Genomic DNA, 21,405 nt, shown 5'->3' on the forward strand with positions numbered 1-21,405 from the left:
GGAGCCTATCGAAATGGAAATTATTATCATCGGAAGAGTCATAACAGTCTTCCAGCTGTCATTGTTACAGTGGAAAATGGTGATTCATTCTACTTTCCTTCTCCTTTGTCCCAGTGGATGGGAATCAGCTTATTAGCTTCTTACTGTAACTGACAGTCTCTCCTTTATAAAACCCATTCCCAATTCACATTTCCACTGAATTTTTAATCCCATGAATTATTTTTTCTCCACTGTATTGCCAATTCAAAATCATTCTTTGGTGACCGGCTCTCTCTGCCTTTTAGTTCTCCTTCAGGAAGTAGAATCACTTTGAGAAAAGACAATGCAGAGCCCTCCAGTGGATGTTCCAGACCTGTGCTTTTAGAAATTCAGGAGGAAGGGTCCTGATCTAGAAATCTACAGAATTTTATGTCCCCACAGAACAGCCAGGCTTATCAGGGCTAGACAGAGAGGAGGAGAGTCTTTCTATGTGGGCAATGTCCATCTCCCAGTTACTAATCCCTCATTTATATAGATTCCAAATGCTAGAGTCATCACTGTGGGAATAAACAGGTATGAAGCTTGTTGCTGAAATTAGAAATAGTCACTAAGAAAATTCATACATCCTGATGCTGGCATGGTGCCTGCAGGGAGAGAAACAATTACATAGCACAATGACTAGGAATTGCCTTCAACAGTCTCATGCAGGTCAGTGTGATGTGGGATACCATCCAAAATTCCCTCTGCTTTCAGAGTATACAAAAGTATCTGACAGCAGGTCAACAGATCTGGAAAGTCCTTAGGACAAGGGTGAAAAGACAGAGAAAGACAAACATGGGCCAACGAAGCTGAGAGAGATATAGACATTCCACATGGAAGCAATCAAAATAGAGGTTGATGACCAGTGGGGATTCTTGGACAATAAAATGCATAATTACAGTATCTCCCTCAATGCACTGAAGTAAAAATGAAAAGGATACATATAAAGCATTTTTAATAGCAATTGAAACATAATAGATGTTCAGTAAACATCCGTTAATATTGTAATTTTAATTATAAATGAAATAATTTAATTATAGTATACTTTTAATGTGTTCATTGTTATTGCTGTTGTTTTTTAATACATTACAGAAGCAGCCAACTTGCCAAAGATTATACTACAGTGATAACTCTCACGTAACTTAGTGCCCTTGGAACTTACCTCATTCCAAGAGAGAAGTGAATAAGAAAGGGAATGGAGGAAACTCTCCATAATCTATAGATGTTATCTCAAACTGATTGCAATTAAACCAAAATAACTGAGCTTACCTTGAACTGGCAAGATTAGGTTTTCTGTCATCAGCATAATTATGGGCTTGGGAATTATTTGAACTGTGTTTTAATCTGTGGGGTTCGTACTTCCTACATCTATTTAATATTACCTTTGTCAAGGTAGACCTTATTGAATAGGTTTTGTTATCATTACCTATTTATTAGTAGTAGCAGTAGTATTAAATTTATGTTCAAAATTTTAGACTTAAATTGCTTGTGGAAGCGATCCCCCACAGTACTCCATCTCTTGGCACAGAGGTCTACAGATTGAAATAAGGAAGGAGGGAAAAATAGAGAAAGGGAATGATGGAAGACACAGGGAGAGAAATACAACTTATACACTGACAATATATGCCAGATGCTGTATTATCTTAGTCTTGAGCTGCATAATATTATAGATATTGAGAATATTAAATATTTAGATATTATAATATGTGGTGGGCATGTTCCACTTTCAGTTGGGAAATTGAAGTAAATTTTTTAATCTCTCACAGTTAGTAAGTAGTAGAACTAAAACTTCATCTCTGGACTGTTTGAGGTCAAAGCTCATGCTGCTAAACATGATTTTATATTAAACTAGAAGCCCGGCGCACGAAATTCGCGCACAGGTATGGTCTCTAGGCCTGGCCTGCGATCAGGGCCATCTTCCCCGGCTGAAGGCAGCTACCCTCCCTAACCCCCCCCCCCCCACTGCCACCCACCCTAGGTTCCCTGTTCTCCATCCTGAGATCAGAGACTGCCGGGCAGGGGGAGGGACCAAGAGGTTGGCTGTTCCCGCCCACTCACCAGCCCCACCCACCGTGGGTCACTTTCTGTGTGTGGGATGACCAGCAGGGTGAAGGCCTTGGCCTGGTAATGTTGGTGTCCACTGCCACCCACTCCTAGTTCCCTGTTCCTGATCTGCTGATCGGAGCCTGCCTGCTGGGGGAAGGTACTGAGAGGTCGGCCTACAGGCCCCAATTGGCAATCAGGGTCTGCAAGCTGGGGGCAGCTCCTGCGTTGAGTGTCTGCCCCCTGGTGGTTAGTGTGCATCATAGCAACCAGTTGTTCCACCATTTGATCGATTTGCATATTATCCTTTTATTATATAGGATATGGCATTCTTGACCAATACCATAAATATCAGTGCATCCTCCCCCTTTTTCCATTTCCTGGTCAGTGAGAAAGAACTATGGAGTGATTTATTTGACTAGGCATTCTCATGACCAGCTCATGACTCTGGATTAGTTATCCTAAATTTCTGTTTCCTCATTATCAATGGCATTCTTAATTAAATAGAACATTTTCATTTCAATTGTCAAATTCATCATTATTATGAGGTGTTTTTTTTTTTATGTTTTATGCAAGAAATCTCTGTGTCTGAGGGTGTTTCTCTGGAACTCTGGAAAGCCCCTCTGTGTCTGGTCCAGAAATTAACACCCTTCCCCGCAATCTTCAACCAATGACCTAGCTCCCTTGACTCATGGATGGAATAATTCTGAAGCATGTTTCCCTGAGTTTCCTGGTAGAATTAAGTTCTAGACACTTCCTGGGCTTACTACCTTCTCTCCTCTGCATTATTTCCCACTCTGGCATAATGCAAATGAACTCTGTGCACCTTAATCCTGTCCAGGGTTCACTTCTGGGGGAATCAAACCTAAGATGAAGATCAACTTCCTACTTCTGATCATCCAAGTCCACCATAGCCTTTGAAGTTGAAATCAAAACACTCTTTTATCCTTCAAGCCATTCTACCCTCTTCAAATCACTTTTGTGTCTCCTTTCTGATTCCCTAAAGCACAGCTTGCTTTTACTGCATAATTTATTATGTCATGAAAATAACACGGATTTAAATTGTATAATGCTATATGCTTTATCAGAGTGCTTTGAGCTACAGAATCTATTAACCCATATCCTTTGCCTTTTTATTTCTTTTCATGTATGTAGGTATGTAGGCTTTATTTACCCAGTTATATTTTAAGTTTCTTGATAGATAGCATATATAGAAAGAATTGTGATTTATACATATACTCAGTAACTGACTGTTGAACATACATTGTATTTGACTATATTAGACATACACCAATAATTAAATAAGAGAACTTTAGTATAAAATTCCAATAAGAAAATAACATACTATAACTCTTTTAAACTGCAAAGCTTATTTTCTTCCACATACCATGTTTCCATTTGCCAGAATTTATTATATTTCTAATTTTTTCACACATTTTTACAGAGAGAAAAACAGCAATATAAAGAATAAGAGGTGATTCTCATCTGTAACTTTATTCTGAAAGCTGAAATAGTTATTTAGCTCTTTAGCTCATTTGACATCAAGTTCTATTAATGTTTCCTTTCTGCACAAAAGTTCTACCTCCCTCACCCCAAGAACACAAATTCTGTCAACCATTTAAGTAGCCAACATAAGTGTGTGGTGGCAAATAGAGAATTTGACAATCTAGAGAATAACTGCCAATAAGAAGGGATGAGAGATAAGTAAGTAGTAAGAATAATAAAACGTGTAGCATGAAAAGAACTGAGTTTGGAAAGAATATTGATATATTTCATATATGCCATTGCTTTTCTCATCAAGAGATAAGAAACCATTAATGAATATCTGTGTCTTAGTAGGAGATATGCATTTGGAATTATTTGTGGGCAGAAATAAGGTGAGAAGAACACCATATGAGATTATATTTTAGCTAGTACAGATTAAACACTTTAAAATGTCTCTTTTATAAAGAAAAGAAAAATGGGATACAATTAGTGAAATAAATTATTTATCAGGTAGAAATGTTAAAATCATTAAGTCTGAATAAGAACTACATTTCTTTGCAAATTGATCTTTACCCATCAAGTAGACCTGATGCATTTTTTTCACAGGATTGTGAGTCATGTGTAAGGACAGTATTGATGCTCTAAAACACTATTCAACATGGGGTAATAGAGTAACACATTGGATATTAGAGACCTAGAAGCAAGAGGCTGGATCAAATTTCCAATAACCAGTCCCTTCAGACTTCCAATTCTGTCATTGAGCCAGTTTTTTTTTTAAAGTGAAGGATGTCAACAGCAGTAATATTGAGATACATTAACTGTAAAATTGTGCTGGTGCACATAATGGCAGTCAGAGGACTAATAACACTTTGCAATTAAATAGCACTTATCTTCCTAGGAGTTCAAAGTGCTTCCCAATACAATATTGAACAACCTTGGATGCAATGAGGGAAGAAGCTTCTATAAAACTCATGGAAAAAGAATGCATTTTATACTTACAGCACTACAATATGGTTTCTCATAAAAAATGACTGGAAATGTCACAATTATTGGACTCATCTAGCAAAAAGTCCGCCTCTGACAGACACAGTAGAGGACACAATGACAATAAGTGTGGTTGTCCCTTGTTATCTTAGCTTCAAAGCTTTGAGCAACCTGTTGCTGGTACTACACAAACCAAGTCTGTTTTTCTGTCTTTGTCTCCTCATCTTTAAGTTGAAGTCGGCACACTCTGCATATGTGTACAAGTACCATAATTCAGTTGAAGAGTTCATTTGTTGTTGTTTGAACTAAGTTATCATTACTCTTTTAGGACTGTGATGTATATAGGGTATATGTCATTCACAAGGCTTACAGTTTCAGAAAATAATTGTGACATTTAACAAGTGCTATTGCCAAACACTACAAATCTCAATCTTGTCAACATCACTAGGGTGTTTCATCAAACACCCTTTATAATTGAAAATGCTTTGAAAAGTATAGAGCATTAAGCAAATGAGTTATTGTTATTAACGTAATTTCCCTTTATCACCCATTTATGGATCCATCATCCATCAATTTATTGCATAAATGTGATAATAAACTGGGGGTTGGTTGCACTAGTAAAGGAAACATATTTCCAAAATGAGAGCCTTCTATGAACAGCCCCCTAATTGAAGTAATTTCTATTTCACTTGAGTATAAGTCGCTTGTGGAAAAGTCTCTCATATCCCACTGTGTTTGCACTTTCTTCTATAAATTCACAATATTTCATGTTTTGTGATGGAGAAGAAAAGTCAACTCTGGTAGAAGATAATTTGCCTCACTGGTGTTAGGATGGGTGCTTGTAATTTAAATCTTAAATGAAAACTACAATTTTCTTTTCTGGCTTTATCATTATCTTCCTGTTGGGTCATGGCAAGTCACGAATCTTTGTGTTAACTTGGTGATCTCTTCCAGAAAATAGAAGTTATAATACTATAAAAGGCTGTTATGATAATCAAATAAATAAAGTGTGAATATAGCTGACTGAATCTACATTATTACAGAGTAGATGATTGCTCTTTTGATTTTTCAGATGGTTTGCTAACCAACACTTGTGAAGAGTTGCTGTGTTGAAACCAAACAACTGGCTGATTTAATTAAATCTAAGTCTCTACAAACACAGCTAGACAGAAGTGGAAAAATTCAATAGCAATCCTAGGAAACAACTTAGAATTTCACATAATGTTTTAAACTACCATGATCCTGGTTATCTATCTGGATCTATATAAAGCAAATATTCCCTAAATGTAGAGTTTATATAGGAATATTTTTGAAAGTATTTTATAATCTAAAAGATGTTTGTCTGGCCCTAGCCATTTTGGCTCAGTGGATGGAGTGTCAGCCTGCACACTGAAGGGTCCTGGGTTCAATTCCCATCAGGGCACATGCCTTGGTTGCAGGCTCAATCCCCGGCCCTGGTCAGGTAGCGTATGGGAGACAACCAAACGATGTGTCTCTCTCACATTCATGTTTCTTTCTCTCTGTCTTTCCCACTTCCCTTCCACTTTCTCTGAAAATCAATGGGAAAATATCCTTAAGTGAGAATTTAAAAACAAACAAACAAACAAAAAAAAAAAACTAGCCCTACCGGTTTGGCTCAATGGATTAGAGAGCATCAGCCTGTGGACTGAAGAGTCCCAGGTTCGATTCCAATCAAGGACACATGCCTGGGTTTCGGGCTTGATCCCCAGTAAGGGGTGTGCAGGAGGCAGCCAATCAATGATTCTCTCTCATCATTGATGTTTCTATCTCTCTCTTTGTCTCCCTTCTTCTCTGAAATCAATAAAAATATATTTTAAAAAAAAGAATGAAAAACTATAGAAAAAGAGGTTGGTCTGTATAAGTTATTATCATCATAATGTTTATAAACCAGCATAGAGCACTGACTAATAGCCCACATGGATGTCCATAGACAAAAATATCCTCTCAGTTTATTTCATTGACACTGATTGACTAACTACTGAGCTCTATGAATTTGAGCACTTCAGACTCCTTGTCTACCAGTATACAAGCGGAGCCCTGCCAGGCTTACTGACAAGCTATCTGATATTCCTTTCCCCTCATTGTGTTTTTCAGAAATATTGTTCCTAGACAGAACAATGCTCTATAAGGAGAGATCTGTCATTTTCTTTCCCCCTCTGGGTGCTTACATGTCAGAGGGTTAAAAAAAAAAAAAAAAAGATTATGATGCTAACTTGAAATAACTCAACAAGGTAACTTTGGGCTTCTTTATATTAGTAAAAACTTGAAAAGCTTTGAAAATGCACTTAAACTTATATGGATTTTTTCTTCCTTTTTATAGTCGGTCAAAAATTACATTTTAAAACTCTACAGTTCAAGGGGAAAAGCAATTATCAAAATGCAATAAACTTCTAAGTAAAGTACAAATTGCTTCTGTGGCCTTAACTGTTAAAATAGAGAGCTTCTGGTAATGTGTTTCATCAGGGGGGCCTCTTTCCACACATTCTGACACCCAGGGGAGGGGGAGAGGTCAACCCAGAATGTTAAGAAGATGCTGAAGGAAGAGCCAGACTTGAGCAAAATGTGAGAAGTTAACATTTGGCTTTCTTTTTCTTTTTTTTTTCTGGTCCTTTTTCTGAAAGCTTTTTCTCATAGTTACTTTCTTCCTGATACCAAGTCTGATTCACATCTCAGAGATCAGGGCGTAAGCAGGAAAAACAGCCATCTTCATGGCGTGAGATGAGAATCCTGGTGACTTGAACATTATTGAAATGTAATAAATATCAGTTGGTTGCCACTTCTCTTATTTCATTACATGCTGCACCACACTACAAAGCATTTGGGGCCCTAGAGGAATAGAATTGGGGATTCAGAACTGTTTTCAGCTGACATCTAATCCAACTTCTGAAGAGAAGGAGTCCTTTCTACAATACTGCAGGCTGATTGTCACCCATCTCCCCTCTGAACACTTTTAGTGTGGCAGAGTCAACTACTTCTGAGGCAACAACACATTTCATTGTTAGTTTCATGTTTAAATACGTTTTAATAAAACCTTCATCTTTTTACATTTTACCCAGGTTTCTAAACCTTCCTTCTGATGTAGAACAGAGTAAAGATTTCCATGATTTGAGGTAGAATGAAAAATGGCTAATCTTCAGAATCATACTGTCATGAGTTGGATCTGGGTTCTACCACTTACTTATTATAAACATGTTGTATACACAACTTTCTGGCTCCCCACTTCAATTTGTTGTTGATTTATGGGTTTTCATATACAAGTTGGTGAGAAAATATCAAGTTCAGAGGATCACAAGTGGTTGAGAAGTTTATATGTGATAAGCTCTGCAAAATGCACCAAAGTTCAGTTTACTAAGAAGTAAATGCTTCTTGCTGGCTGATGTTGCCAGTGGTTGCGCATTGACCTATGTACCAGAATGTCACAGTTTGATTCCCTGTCAGGGCATACAACAGGGTTGTGGGCTCAATCCCCAGTGTGGGACATGCAGGAGGCAGCCAGCCAGTGGATAATTCCCTCTCATCATTGATGTTTTTATCTCCCCCTCTCCTTTCCTCTCTGAAATCAATAAAGATATATTTTTTAAAAGAGAAGTAAATGCTTCTTGATTCACTACCTCTCTTAGCTGATGCAAGTACCCCACGTTGGGCTGCCAGTTACTAGTGTTCGCCCCCCCCCCGCTCCGCCCCCCCCCCCGTCCCGCGTGGTTCAGGGTTCAGGTTCAGGGTTTGGGCTCTGGAGGAGGCCGCATGCAAATGAAAGAGACTAGAAAATATGAATTTGGAAATATTGGGGGCCAGGCGGGAGCCCAACTAAAGGGGAAGGACTCCACCCTGCTCTGGCCTTGCCATCCCTTAGACTATGGGATACACCCAGAGCCTTAGGCAGGCAATTCCAATAATAGCCAATCAGCAAGAATTTACATAAAACTAAAGGTGGAAGTTGCTTTAGCTACCATTGTCTCAACTAGACAGTGGGTGGTTGGCTCTGACCTTTCAGAGCTTCAAGGTTGACCAGCCTTCCAGGTTCCTTGTCCACACCTCTCTGCTAGTGAGGACAATGGGCGGCTTCCAACAAGCTGACATCAAAGATTTCTGGCAGAAATGATCTGAGGTTTGGGAATCTCAACTAAATGAATGATCATGTGTTTGTTTGCTTGTTTATTGTTCCTGAATTGTATAATTACTAACTTTTCTCTCCCATTAAAATTCAAACTACTTAAATACAGGAACTATATATAGTATTAATTTTTATCCCTATTTGAAAAAACACACAAAAAAACAGTATAGTGCAAATGATCAATGTTTAATCAATGTTTATTGATGGAAATAGTGATAGGGATGATGAAAATTGCTGGATTTTTTTCACCATGGGATAAAAGGAGTTAGCATATCTCATCTGCTAATAAATTTTTGAACTTTTTTCTACAACAGTGCCAAACAAGGTGTTTACTTATAGTAACTATTAAATAAATATTTGCTAAATTGATCATGATAGAAAGAAAGAGTCAGAGAAATAAGAAAAGAAAGAATTCATCATGCTGTGGGTATTTTGCTTCTTCGGGGTATTTTCATTGCTTTGGATAGTTGCTTTTCAAAGCCAAATCAACATTTAGTCCCCAAATTTTGTCAGATACTGAAGGAGATGTAAACAACTTTTGTTTACTTCAGAAGATTAAATAGGCACAGTATTAGAATATTCATAGAGAAACTATGATAGATCAGTTGTCAAAGAGAACTTCAGAAACCACTCAATGATTAAACAAAGGTAAATATATAGCCTTATCTTCTGATGTGAAGACTCTTGCAAATTCACTTTTTAATATATATGACTAAAATCTTACTTCCTTATTCTAGTTTTTAAACTACAGGAAGGCAAACTTTTCTATAGAGGGCTTGTAAACCAGGGGGCAGAGAATAGAAATGAAGTCAGGACTCATGATGTATGAAAGGGAAGAGATAGGGAGAGCAAGACGGGGGTTTAAGGAAGGATAGTGAGCAAAAAGCAGTCTCTCTTTCATGGGACAATTTGCATGGTCCTGTGTAGTTGTAATGTGTAGAATTCAGTTGCAAAAGTCTTACTCTTCTGCAGTAGTCAAATAAAAACTAAAAACTGAAATCTGAGCATTTCTTAATGTCCAGGTACGTGGAACTGTTTGGGGAGAGGGTTGGAAAAAGTAGAAAGTTGAAGGGCCTTATTTCATTCTGGTTTGAATGTTTGACCCGAAGTAGACAAACCAAGGACAACAGAGCTAACTAAAAATGAAAGGGTTAAAAATATCTCAACATGTGTTGGTCCAGTGTCATTATATTCAGGGCCAATTTTAACTTTCTAAAGTGAGCAATTTGAGGAGCAGTTTAAGTGCAAAAATGATATTTTTCCCCTTCACAAAGTCTCTAAGCTGCAAAATTGAACATTTCTATGAAAATCACATTTTTCAGCATAGTGATGCAGTTGTGAAGGACAGGGCAATTGAGTGCACTGGGAAAAGTTAATGTGTTCTACTGACACGGTACTTAGAGGCCAAGTAGATCAAACTATTTTACCCCCAAATTTAGTAACTTCTTTCTATAGACAGAGGGAAATTTTCTACCATGAGGAAGTTTTAGGATGTACAAGTGACCACCATATCCTAATATGAGCTATTGTACATTTAGGGAAGAAATGCCTTTGCCCTATCTTCAACTCTTAATCTAAACCAGTGATTCCCAATGTGGGGCACATGCTCCACAGGGGGGCAATTTGATTTTTTAAGGGGGGCAATTTGAGAATGAGTTATTAACAGTGAATTTTTTGCATTTCTTTTGGTTCTAGGGGTCTCATATATTGTATATAAATACATATTGTGACACATTTATGCATTTCAGTCCTCTATTATATGTTTTGAAACTTTATTTGCTATTTTTTCATATCACTTCATATTATTATTATTATATTATTTTTTAACAATTTCTTAGTGATTTCTTCCTCAATACTTCAACTGTCCTTTTATTCTTTTATTGTTCTTTTTTCATGGATGCTATGTTCTTTGGAAATTTATTTAGACCAAGTTAATGGCCTTTTAGACTCCCTCCATGTGAATAGGAGTTCATTTTTGAATAATAACAATTATATATCTGTGGGGGGGAGGCATCAGGATTTTAGAGATTCTTAGGTGGGGCATGGCCAAAAGAAGGTTGGGAACCACTAATCTAAACCAAAGACCACCTCACAGAGAATTTAGCAGCTCTGAACATGTAGGCAAAATAATAGGATAAAAAAATGAATTAGTCTGACCTAACTGAGTCTTTCTAATCTGTCATTTAATGTTGACCTTCTCTTTTATACTTTCTTTATTGAATCTGATCTCCTTCCTTCTTTCATCTTCATTCAACCTATGGCCAACCATTTTAATGCCCCAGCTCGGGATAGAAAGTTCTGATGCATTCAGCAAACATTTCATGTATTATTATGGAGTACAAGACAAAATATGGGGGAGCAGGACACAGAGTTTGCTTTTTAGGAGTTCCTCTTCTTTAATAACTGAAAGCATTTATTGTCTGTAACATAATGTTTGTCCTTAATTATGTAATACATTTTCACATTAACAGTTTAAAGAAAGTGGACTTCATGCATTTTATAAAGGAAGTTGTGTTGTGTGGTACTTCTTTTTTTATTTTCCCGTAAGATGAGATATAATAAAAAGTTTTTCTTATATTCTGCTTAATTACAAAAAACAGGTTTTTAAATATCTTTTAATATTTTTTCTATCTTAAACATCTGGATTAAGAAAACAAATATGGAGCCTTTTTATGATAGTAGAAAAAGTTTCAATATACAACAAATGCCAATTAAGGCTAACTTATTTATTCTTTTTTTTTTTTTTCATCACCAGAAAAGGAAGGGAGAAATGGACAAAGAGAGAAACATCAATGAGAGAGAGAAACATTGATCTGTTGCTGCCTGTTTGCACCCTGGCCAGGAATGGAACCCTCAACCTTTATTTAGTGTTCTAGAGGCCGGGTGCATGAAATTCGTGAATGGGGGGGGGGGGGAGGGGGCGTGTCCCTCAGCCCAGCCTGCACCCTCTCCAATCTGGGACCCCTCGAGGGCTGTCCGAATGCCCACCGGGATCGGGCCTAAACGGGCAGTTGGACATCCCTCTCACAATCCAGGACTGCTTGCTCCCAACCGCTCGCCTGCCTGCCTGCCTGATTGCCCCTAACCACTTCTGCCTGCCAGCCTGATCACCCCCTAACCACTCCCCTGCCAGCCTGATCAACGCCTAACTGCTCTCCTGCCAGCCTGATTGCCCCTAACTGCCCTCCCTGCAGGTCTGGTTGCCCCTAACTGCCCTCCCCTGCAGGCCTGGTACCCCCCAACTGCCCTCCCCTGCAGGCCTGGTTACCCCCAACTGCCCTCCCTTTCAGGCCTGGTCCCTCCCAACTGCCCTCCCTTGCTGGCCTGATCACCCAAAACTGCCCTCCCCTACCGGCCATCTTGTGATGGCCATCTTTGACCACATGGGGGCGTCCATCTTGTGTGTTGGAGTGATGGTCAATTTGCATATTAACTTTTTATTAGATAGGATGGGATGATTCTCCAACCTACTGAATTACCTGGCCAGGGGCATTTATTCTTTCTTATATCAGAAATAATCCTCAGATAAAATGGAGCTTTAGAAAAATGTGTGCCAATTACTGCAGGTTAACGCTTCAGGATGGAGAGAAGAATACATGTAAAATACCATCTCAGGGATTTTAAAGTAAAATGAGATCATAATTTTAATTGAAATACAAATATTAGGATAAGTGAGTGAAAATTTTAATGTAAATGGTGCTTTTTAAAAATGTTTTTCTAGTAAATATTAAGATGTGGCATATAAGACAACAATAAATAATTTAGAGCTTAATGTTGATGACTCATTGCTTCACAGGAGAGAGCAAAACATTACAGAGCTGGTCTATGAGTTACACCTTATAGCAACTTGCATTTCTTCCAGAAATTTTAGATGTCAGCTGAGAGATATAGTGAATCAAGAAGGATTTACTTCTTTTTAATTTATTTTTATGTTTTAAATATATTTTTATTGATTTCAGAGAGGAAAGGAGAGGGAGAGAGATATAGAAACATCATTGATGAGATAGAATCAGAGACTGGCTGGCTGCCTCCTGCACACCCCACACTGGGGATTGAGCCCACAACCCAGGCATGTGCCCTGACTGGGAATGGAACTTCTTAGGTCGACGCTCAACCACTGAGCAACACCAGCCGGGCAAGAAGCATTTACTTCATGATAAACTTACATTTTTTTGTATTTGTAACTGAATGATGCTAGTGACCTTAGTAAAACCTTGGCTTTTAGATAATTCCATCACAAAAACAAAATGCATGAAAGATTATTAGTTATAGCCTAATATCCATTCTCTACTTAATTTATAATAACAGTGTTTTAGCCAGGCATATGGCTATCCAACTGATAACATTTCCCTGCCTACTTTGCTGCAAGTTATGGCCATGTGACCAAGTTTTAGCAAATGAGATTAGGAGAACTGATGTGTGTCACTTTTAGGTCATGCCCTGAAAAAAAAAAAAAAAATTGGCTGTGTGAGCTCCTGATTCCCTTTTCCTACCAGCTGCCTCCAAATTGTGGGAACCAGAGAATTTTCCCAATGTACAGAAAATACTTGTTAAGCAAGGCAGCCCTGGACTTCTGGAATAAAACTTGATTACTATGCGATAGAGAAATACACTTGTTTCAGACACTGTATTCCTATCTTCTCTTCCTTTCTTTCTTTTCTTCCTCACAAACCTTGTCTAGTAACCCAACTAATACCAACAGTTCATTTGCTTAATTTATCAGTTAATGCAGTGGTTGGCAAACTCATTAGTCAACAGAGTCAAATATCAATAGTACAACAATTGAAATTTCTTTTGAGAGCCAAATATTTTAAACTTAAACTTCTTCTAATGCCACTTCTTCAAAATATACTCACCCAGGCTGTGGTATTTTGTAGAAGAGCCACACTCAAGGGGCCAAAGAGCCGCATGTGGCTTGCGAGCCGCAGTTTGCCGACCACAGAGTTAATGTAATACAATACAGATGTTCAAGTGTGCTAATAAGAGTACACTGTTATTCACTAAAGACTGAATGATAAATATACCTGCTTATGGCACACAGGTACTGTACTATACCACACATTGAGTAGTAATATAATTTTATTTGCAAGTAAATAAACTTAGTAAGGACTAAACAAAGATCAAAAAAGAAAAATCCAGGGGTCATGAGGAAGAGACTAGGATTATGCTAATAAATTTGACACCATTATCAAAACCTCTGAGCTGTTTTCAGAAGTAATTTAGGACATGAAAATGGTTGAAGAAAGCTTATGAATTGTGACTAGATGCTACTGTTTACTGTTTCTCATTGAATGGATAACAACAGTGTCTTCTTACCTTCTGTTGAGTCAGGAATCAGGTGGTATACTCCTACCTACTGTGGTCATTTTTAAAGCTGATGAAACTTTGAAAACATGATGCCTTTGAAATTTCAGTTGGGGGTGGAGGATTGGGTTGGAGGGGCAGCAGATGGGCAAGAAAGATTGGCAGAAACCAAGCTGAGCCCGGTAACATCTCAGACCCCTAAAAGGTTAGGCCTGTTTAGATTATACCAGTAAGTAGAAGTCAATCTGTTTGTCATATCTGTAGTCAGAATTTCTATGGGAAGTCCAAAGAATTACTGTAAAATATCCTGTAGGAGAATAAACATCTAGCTTCTTGAAGCAGTAGAAAAAAACAAAACAAAACATTGTGATAGACAATGTAATGGTCCCACTTAGTTTTTCTTTTCCAAATATATTAACTAACCATATACATATTTGCACACGAGGCTGTGAATATCGACTACTATAAGCACTGAATTATGTTTGACCCTGAACAAATGCATGACAAAGTAGACATTTTCTGTGTCACCTTGGAGGCAATATGTGGTAATGGCATCATCTCTGACCTGGCCATAATGAACAGCAGGTTTCTCCTGTAGCCTTCTCACCTCCTTCTGATTTTGACTAATATCTGTGGGCTCAGGGCCCATGAGCAGCTTTTGACTCAACTCACATGCCAACTTATTCAGAGCCATTGATCTAGTAATTCCACATAGATGAAATTAGATCCCAAGGATAAGCCTATATTCTTCCCCACTATATTAATAAAAATATTTTAGAGTCCCCAAAAGGGTGTTTTTAAATTAATTCAATTCCATAAAAAATGTGTTTCTCACAAAACTTAAAATATAGGACAGTGGGCAATTATATTACAAATAAGAATTTTTATAAATGTGATGTTCTTGTATATGTAGTTTTCTATTTTAAAATATGTTTTTATATTTTAAATGTGTTTTTAGGAAAGAGAATAGTTAAGCAATAGATAGCTTGGGGAAAATTTTTGACAATTGCTTTTATCTGCTAAAGCCTCATTCATTCAAAACTCAGCTTATCTCTCATCAATGTCCTCAAACTTTTCAGTCACACAATCTGTAACTTTTCTCTGTTCTGTGTATTTCTACAACATTTATGACTCCTAGAAAGCATTGACAATTTTTGCACAGGATTATAGATATTTCTATACTATTGTGTCCTCTCCAACTACATTTAAGAATCATAATAAACAGAATCCAATATTCATTTTCTGTACATTTCACATGCCTCCTTTCTCAGGTTGATACAATAAATAATGATAATTGTCTATCTAAATCTGCTTTCCACTACTTCCATAGTGACAGAGGTGAAGGCAGAAACTATAACTCGATCTGGGGCTCTGATTCCCAGCCTCTATTTCAGCTAGGTTTGCCCATGTGACAAAACTTTTATCAATAGAATTTCAATAGTTCATTTCCTTAAGATGACTTTTTGTATCCTGAATTTTCTTTCCCCCTGTACTAGTAGTGGTATGCCATCAGCTTAGGTCTCTCCTGGAGTTGAGTCACTGACATCCTGAAATCCTCACCTTGGACTGTTAGGTAAGGGAAATCAAGTTCTATTTCTTATCACCAATTCTGAGATTTTTCTGTTAAAGTACTTCACCTAATATGTAATAAATACCCATGGTTTGTTTGGCTGGATAGTTATTTTCATAGATAGATTCATTAACTAAAGTAGTTAGATTATGCCTAAAGGAACAAAAGGAAATGCTGAGTTTCCAGAGGAGCTTGAAGAAAATAGAGACACTCAGTACTAAATTATAAGAAGTAGGCTTATCAAACAGAAGTAATTTCTGGGCTAGAAATGGCTATCTTGATAAAATGCAAGAAGTTAATCCACAGCTATTGAATTCTCCAAAATAGTGTTATCCCACATGTAAAGCAAACACCATGACAAAGGATATATACACAGAGTGGCCAGATTATTATGATCTCTGAATGCATAATAATCTGGCCACTCAGTATATATCCTATATAATAAGAGGCTAATATGCAAGTTGTCCCCTCGATCAGGAGTTCGACCAGCAGGCAGGCTGGCCGGACCCCACCCATGCACGAATTCATGCACTGGGCCTCTAATATTCTAATACACACACACACACACACACACACACACACACACACACACACACACACTGAGTGGCCAGATTATTATGCATTCAGAGATCATAATAATCTGACCACATAGTGTATATCCTGAAATTTCTCACTCATTAAGGTAAAGTCAATTTTTTGGTACTAAACCTAGATAACTAAAGTCTATGCTAATACTGGTGTCACACTAATTATATAATATTGTTGAATAAACAAAGAGCCAGGACAAAGAACTTATTTTATGAAAACAAATCAAACACTTAAGGTGTTAAGATAATATACAAAAGGAAGAATAAAACTCATCTTCGGGTTGAGAAATTTTTCCTGAAGTTTAGTTTAGATTATAATTCAGGCAGGTAAGGAGATGGAAGGGGAGTTTTTGGATGATATCCAAAGTCTTTGAGATAGAAGAGATGCAATGGCTAACTGGTAAGGGAAGATTAGTGTGGCTAGCAGAAGACAAAGAATAGCAGGCAATGAAAATGGCAAGATGCGCAGAGGGCAGAGTTTGCATGGTGGTTAAACTAAATTACATTTTACATTGAAAGCACATAACCATAACCATCTATATGTGGGTGCTTAAAATCACTCTACATATGTATGGTGTTCATTGGAATTTTCTATTCTTTTTGTTCTATCACTTTAAAAATATTACATTATTATTCACTAATGGGTTGATTTCCAAATATTTAAAATACTCTTTTAAATTGTGATGAAAATTTTTAATTTCATTCTAAGAACAATGGAGATTAATTGTAGGTTGTACTGCGGGGTTGGGGTGAGAATTTGGCAGAATCAGATTTATTTTTCAAATAACCTCTCTATCCACATTGTCAGAATGAATTGGATGCAATCAATAATAGATGCAGAGAGAAGAATTTTAGATGTTTTGACAAGAGGTGATGGTGGCCTGTAATAGGATAAAGGCAAAATGATTCATGTGAAAGGATAAATGAAACAAAAAGTAAAGTATAAAGAGAATTAAGATGCTGGGCTATGTTTCAAATATTTCCTTGAAAGGCCTCTCTGTAACATATCGGTGAAAATAATAATTTGTTTTTGCATGAATTCATTAACCCATCGATACATTCATTCTTTCTGTCAACAGTGGCCTTCAAGGAATTAAGAGTTTAGGAGTGCAGATATACACTGAAACAGTTGCTTGCAAATGAATGTGATAATAATAGACAAGATCCTTGCATTACATGAAAAGAGAGCACAATGGATAAAGAATGCTACATTTAAAATATATATATTGATTTCAGAGAAGAAGGTAGAGGGAGAAAGAGATAGAAACATCAATGATGAGAGAGAATCATTGATCAACTGCCTCCTGCAGGATCGGGGATCAAGCCCGCAACCCAGACATATGCCCTGACAGGAATTTAACCGTGACTTCCTGGTTCATAGGGTGATATTCAACCACTGAACCACCATGGCCAGCAAGAATGCTACATTTTTAAAAGTGTGGGTATGAGTGAAGTGGCTTATTTCTTTGCAATCCCTCAATTGTAGCCTTTGGAATACCAGAATTTAAGAAGTATGAAAGATAGAGAGCCCTGTAAAAAAAATACACTATTGATTAGGGAGATTAAGAAATAAAAATAAAAATATGGCCTCAGAGTTCCAAAGAGAAGAGTTCCAGAATGTGAAACTATTGTATAAATACTTTTGGGAAATTAAGTATATACAAATATGTCATTTAGGAAAATTCTCTCCTTGAATATGTGGCTAGTTCCTAATGAAAACAAGTATCTAAGTTTTTAAATTAATCTATATAACATGATTTGGATGACTTCTTTTTTCTTTTCCATCTCTTTAACCTGCACCACTATTCCTTTTTTAAAAAATTTGATTCCATTTTCAGCTGTATCTATGCTCGGTGGACTGGATGATAGATTTTCTTTCTCATATTTGAATCACAGAGGCTCTTAAGTACACATTCCATTGGTTCTCCAGCTCTTCCTCTAACCATCCAGGAACCACTTTCTCTGCCTTGTACCAGTACCTACAATCATATCATGACATGGCCTTCTTTGAGGAAAAAGAAGCAGGATCTTCAGAATGTAACACACATTATGTCACTACAACAGAGCACCCACAGGTGCACTCACAGATCTATGTAATTTCCAGAGAAGAGAGGGTGTATGAGGAGGAGGCAGAGTCAATGTCTGAAGACCATTAATGAATTCAAGAATTAAGTCATTGCACACCAACAAAATGAAATGGGGAATGATTGAATCCTGGACATTATTGGTGTCTCATTAATTTCTGTAGTTCTGCCTTCCTCATGCAGTCATATTTGTCATTGCTCTAGTCTTTCATACTCAGAACAATTCCTCTCTGATCCAGGTGTATATGGTAATTCTTCTATTATATGAATTCATATTTCACTGTTTTGAATTTTAGGAGGACACTCTCTGAAATCCTCCTTAGCTAAGGTCTTTCAAGCTCAGGTCCATCTTTATCCCTCAGGAAACCTCCTACAATCCTTTTTGACCATCATTGAGCTCTCCTTTCTTAGAATAACTACTACCTACATCACCACATAGTATTTGATCCACAACTTCACATATTGTCTACAGGTTCATTGTTTTTGCTAATAATGTAATATCTATATATGCAAAAGCCTAAGTGACCATTATGACCGGTCAACTGGTTATCTGGTCGCTATGACACACACTGACCACCAGGGGCAGATGCTCAATGCAGAAGCTGCTCCCTGGTGGTCAGTATGCTCCCACAGCCAATCTCCCACAAGTGGCCAACTTCCAGTGGTCCTTCCCCAGGGACTGGGCGAGACAGCCCCCAATTGGCCCTGACCACTGGCCAGGCTAAGGGACCCCACCCATGCACAAATTTGTGCACTGGGCCTCTAGTTTATATATATATATATATATATATATATATATATATATATATATATTAATCTTCAAATAGGTTTATTATCCTTCTGGAGTAGAGGGGAGAGAGAGGGGGAGAGACAGAAAGAGAAATGAATAAATATGGAAGCTTAATTGCATTATTTTTACTAATGAAAAAATGGGTTTAAAACCCAAATGACTTGCATAATCTCACGAAATGATTTTAGAATTGGATCTAAAGCCCTCAACTCCTTTCTCTAGAGTGCCCAGGAGATTGCTAAACACAAGATAAACTCTCAATGTGTAACTTGTTTTGTTTTGTTTGGATTTAATTGGTCCAAAATAGCCAGACTGGTGTGGCTCAGTGGTTGAGCATCAACCTATGAACCAGGAGGACACAGTTTGATTCCCAGTCTGGGAATATACCTGGTTTGCAGGCTTGTTCCCCAGAGTTGGGTGTGCAGGAAAACAAACAATCAATGATTCTCTCTCATCATTGATGTTTCTATCTCTCTCTCCCTCTCCTTCCCTCTCTGAAATCAATAAAAATATATTTTTTTAAAAATACATCCAAAATAAAAATCATTTGCTTGTTTATTTTCCTTGTCGCTTGGACATCTTGGCCTAAAGACATGAGAGATGACTGACTTGGGATGTGGGCATTAACCTTTAAGAGGAGAGTGGCCTCTAAACCTCTGCCTGCCTATTTCCCTCATCATATAGTTATCAGGCATTAGGCTTTAGCTGTGTGTGTGTGTGTGTGTGTGTGTGTGTGTGTGTGGTATGTGTCCTTTCTGTGTCTCTGTTCTGGTGCTCAGCAGGAAGCCACACTTCCTCCACTCTCACTGCTTTGTGGATTATTGATTCAGATCCTTGAAATGCATTAGCACTGCTTCTTTCATTATTTATTAATATTATTGTTACAAATAGTGTTATTATTTGACTTGCTCTCAGGGAGATTTCAAGTTCTGGAGTCATAGCACATGAGTTTCTGTCTGCATATCCACTTGCCAGAATAATCCATATGCCTCCTTTTCTGAAAATTCCCACTAGGAATGTTGGAAACCTTACAAACTTTGATTGAGCTGCCCCAGGTCAAATTGAACATCTGGGAAAGAACTTCTGCATCAGCTGCAGTTGTGCATCCTTAAATACCCTAGTGACCAAGTTGTAGGAGGAGGATTGGTGTGCGGTTTCATTTTATGCAAAATGTATGGATATATTTAAACATTTCATTAAATGGTCAAATTACACTGTCTCTACATGGGCACATAATAAAGTAAAATTTGGCAAATATCTAGTTCATGCCATTAAGTCAACAGCCAAAGACAAATATCTAGTTTGGGAAAAAGAGTTTTAGAAGAAAGAATGGGGGAAGAGACAAACCTAAACAAATTTGATAATTATAATTCCTATATGTCAAAATATAGATACTGAAATTATTTTACTTTTTAAAAATAGGATACTATATCATGTTAAGTTCAGTGGTCTCAGTTATGTCTCACACAATGCTATATACAGTATATTTCAAATAAATAAAATGCATGTGATCAATTCTGTTCTTATTATTTGTTATTCATCCACTATGCAATCCATACACTTCCAGTTTGAGGGGGGAAAATAGCCACCTGAAGACTAAAATAAGCTTTTTCTAAATCTTATATAAACAGATGGTTTAGATCTCACAAAAAGTGTCTTGTTTGAACCATATCAGCATTAGCACAGAAGAATGGAAGGAAAGAAAGAAGGAAGGAAGGAAGGAAGGAAGGAAGGAAGGAAGGAAGGAAGGAAGGAAGGAAGGAAGGAAGGAAGGAAATGAATTATAAATTTAGGTTTCCTTGTTGTCCTTGTGGGGACTGTTTAAAGACATCTGCAAAAGCCACCCACTCAGTGTCCTTCTTCTCCATCCTTTTATCTACACCTCCCCCTTCTATTACCTGGCAGTTAAGTCCCATTAAGCCTTCCTTCCCCTCTGAAAAATTGTCTGTCTGTTTTTAGGCATTCCATACAGGCAGCTGAAAAAGCAGATGAGAACCATGAAATAAAAAATACTGTGGGTACCGAGAGGGTTGAATTAATTACACAGCCCATCTTAAGGGTCCCCTATTATGTCTCTGAGTTTAAGAGTTGAATGAGCAATATAGATATCCAGAATCAATAGCTTTGCATTTAGATATGATACACTTGTTCTTCCTGCCTATCCATTTGTGGTTTTTTTTTATTTTTATTTAAGTAATATGTACGTGGAAATATACTGATCTTGTCCTAAATTAATGATGCAATTGTAAATCTGTCTGCTGCTAAGGCATCGCCTATGTGTCAGGAAGGATTGATTTACAAAGAACCAAGTAAAATGCAATCTTCACAGCTCAGGGGAAGAGGAATATGATTATCATTTTCAAACATTTGAAAGGATTAAAGATTGGTGATGGGTGAATCTCATG

Source organism: Eptesicus fuscus, chromosome 12, assembly GCF_027574615.1.
Source record: "Eptesicus fuscus isolate TK198812 chromosome 12, DD_ASM_mEF_20220401, whole genome shotgun sequence".
NCBI classification, from domain to species: domain Eukaryota; kingdom Metazoa; phylum Chordata; class Mammalia; order Chiroptera; family Vespertilionidae; genus Eptesicus; species Eptesicus fuscus.